The sequence below is a fragment of the Pteropus vampyrus genome, unplaced genomic scaffold (assembly GCF_000151845.1).
Source record: "Pteropus vampyrus isolate Shadow unplaced genomic scaffold, Pvam_2.0 Scaffold5, whole genome shotgun sequence".
Taxonomy (NCBI): domain Eukaryota; kingdom Metazoa; phylum Chordata; class Mammalia; order Chiroptera; family Pteropodidae; genus Pteropus; species Pteropus vampyrus.
Window position 1 is genome coordinate 13234364 of NW_011888786.1, and position 3619 is coordinate 13237982.

Sequence of the window (3619 nt, forward strand, 5' to 3'; positions counted from 1 at the left end):
TTGAAAATAAAATTGATCAGTAGGTGGCCTGATTATGTATTTTTATTGTCGGTATCCATAACAGAATATTTATATATGCATGTTGTTACGACCACAGAAAATACAATAGCAATAGTGAAAAAAATAACTGTCATTTGATTGCTATCTAGAAAGCATACCGAATCAGGATAGCTGCCAGAATATATCTTACTTTAAGACTATTTCACTTGTTAAAGAAATTCATAAAATTGGTTCTATCTAATGCACTGAATGCTGCATTGCTCACATCAGTTGAGAAATTGTGCAAAAAAAAAAAATAGCAAGTACATTTTATACTTGACTACCATTAAACTACTGACAAGCTATCAGTGTGCACTATTTATATCTTTTAATGCAATAGATTTAATGCAATGTGACTCCAGTTATTTCTAGAGCTAATGTCATATTCAGCATAACACATTATTTTTTTTCCTCCTTCCTTTTTTTGTCTTTCTCAAAAGGATTAAAAGCACAACAAGTGTATTCAAAAAAAGAGCTTTTTGAATGTCTCACCTTAAAACCCTGTTACTCCCACAGTGGATAACCTCCCATTTCACTTCACTGCCATGGTAGCAAAAATTGAGTCTTTTACATTCTTCAAAGGAATTCTAACGCTCCTCTTTTTAACTTTGATTCTTTGCACTTGCACTTATAAAGGAAGAGCAGAAATCCTCTAATATTCTGCAGAAAGCATATACTAGAGATTATAAGAAAATTTAATAAGTTTAATACTATATTTTGATAAATACAAGGAATAACATTGTTTTCTCTCTAGTATAAATAACCATTTTATAAATAAATTTGAATAAAAACCATATACTTTCATGAAACTCCATCTACAAAATTTTTAAAAATTGAATGTTGAGTAGATTAAGTGAAAAAAAATTCTTCTAAATTGCAGATCTATGCAAGCACCTCCACAATTTACACAAACATACAACATTCAAGCAAGTAATGACTTTGCCTGCTCTATGCCATCAAGACTGTAATTTGATCCCTCTGTCCTTCTTCATCTGTCAGTTTCCTTTGGAACTAAGTAGAGAAAACATTAACTTGTATTAGTTTTCTTTTACTATAAAGAGATAAGCCGTGTATAACCATCCCAGAATATAGTGACTATATGGCCATTATTTGCTTCATTTTGGTCATCAACCCAACTTTGATAAATAATTTAGGAACAAAAATAAACATTAACTGCCCACCTATTTGCAAGTTTATGACCCTATTAAAATTTTCCTTTTTTTAATCTTGTATTTTCAAGCATTCAGCATTGTATTAATAATACAAATTATTTTTTTTTGAATTTTTACTGTGTGCCAAAACTACTATAAATAAATTAAATACACAATTAATTACAAAAGATTAAATATACAAAATGCAGGTCTTTGCCAAAGCATTACTACTCCAAATTCACTTATGAAAATGAAAAATTGTGTGTATCTACCTCTTAGGTTTATGGTAAAAGCTTTGGAATCAATTCATCTGAGTTAAAATTTTGAATCTCTGGTTTGCTAGCCAAATTTCCTTGGGCATACTACTTAAACTCTCTGAATCTGTTTCTTCATTTGTGAAATTTAGATGTAAGAATATGTGTCTGACACTATCTTCATGGACTAATTACCAAATTAGGTAAATGAACATATTTAATATTCTTCATATATAACTTGCTATTTAGTAAGTGGTCAATAATCGAAGCTGTTACTAATACTTATTTCCATTCATTGTTTTACTTGTTTATTTCAGGTGCTGTAGTTTTCAACTTAAAGCATGTTTGGAGCCTTTCTGCCAATCTCTCGTTTTTTAAATTTATGTATAACTTTTGAAATACTAGAATTTGAGAGGAAAAATCATGCACATTGTCTCAGTTGTTTGATGGCAGTGTTTAAATAAGCTGTTTGTTGCCTACTAGTGGGAATAATATCTACTGCTAATCTCCTCCTGCTTTCTACGTCAGTCCCTTTATAGAACTTAATCTTAAATGTCTTCTAGTACTATTTTTTCCTGTGCTCACTGTTTGAGGTTATTCTACTTCAGTTAACCATACAGTTACTCACACAACAAGTCACATTATTTCTTCTGCTTATTTTTAACTGACAACTGTTTTGAAGTGTTATTTTTATGTCAGGAGAGATCTGGGTTCTAGAATTTAAGTTTTGAACATTCTATCTGAAATTATAATATTAAGAATAGTTTTGACATAAGTGTAATAGAAGCTTCTGCAGGAAGTCACTCATGTTTGTGGGAACAACTTAAAAGTCTCAACATTTGGCAACCAATTTAGAATTCCACAATATCTTCAAATATTCAAAATAGTCAATATTGTGGCATATTTTGATTTACATTTAAAATTAAAAAGCTAATACTTTTTATATAACCCAATGATTTGAGTAGGATTGTTATTTCAATATATTTTGAGACTGGAAATAAAATAATTGTTTTTTCCCTAACAAAAGAGATTTGGAAAGCACTGTGAAAACATAATTTTATAATATTTCAGAGTTGAAATTTTTTTGGAATTTATTAAAAATAAATTGTAGATTGGAGGCTAGAATTTAGCAGAGACAGCAATGATGTATAACGGTGAGCATTAATGTTGACTCTATTATTGATGCTCTTTCAATAACTGTAGCATGGAAAAGCATTGTTTACCTCTTTGTTTATTGTCAAAATCCATGTGACATTATATAAAAAAAGCATGCATAAAGCAATAAATAGTATATATTTCAGTTTTTCAATATTTAAAAATTTTCAACTGCAAGTATATAAAGAGTGACACAATATTTTAGTGACTTCGTTAATTTGTTTTATGTAATAAACAGTTTTTTCTTCTTTTTAAATGCATTGCTATGCTTGCCACAGAGTGTTAAGTTATTTAGTTTTTATTATTTTATATTTCACAGATATCTTCCTTTTTGCAATGTGGATGCTTTTAATTCTATGATAAAAATTAAGCAAGTACTTAATAGTCAGGCTAAAATATATCGCCTTTATGAATGCATTTGTTTCACTTTTAGCCCTGTCAATTTGAATTCTAATTCAAATTAATAAATATGCTTATAAAATCTTTAGAGAGATTCTTCAAATCTTCAAATTTCATGTTTGAAATTTTATGAGATTTTCTGCATGGAATAATTAAAACATACCAATAATCTGCCTTATAATTTTAGGACTATAAATTTGAACTAAACTACTTCTCTGTGAGAACACAATTATAGTAACTACAGAGAAAGAGAAATATTGAATACTGCATATAATACAAAGCAGAATGAAATAAAAATTACTGTTGGTATTTTTTAAAAATATACAATGAGAATAAAGAGAAAAGAGACGGGGTTTTTTTGGCCAAGAAAAAGGGTACATTGTTAGATCTAAGGGATGAGGAAAACTTCAAAAGTAGCAACAACAAAACAGTAAATAAGAAAACTCCCAGGTACAATAGGCAAAGAAATATGATGTGTCAAGAGTTTGCTAAATCATATAGCATAGTAAATGTTCCTACTATAGGAGCTAGATTGTAATAAAGTTTATAATTATCTTACAGACTATAGATTCTATTTTAAAAAATCAATGTTATTTTTGAATAAAAGTGATATTAATGGTA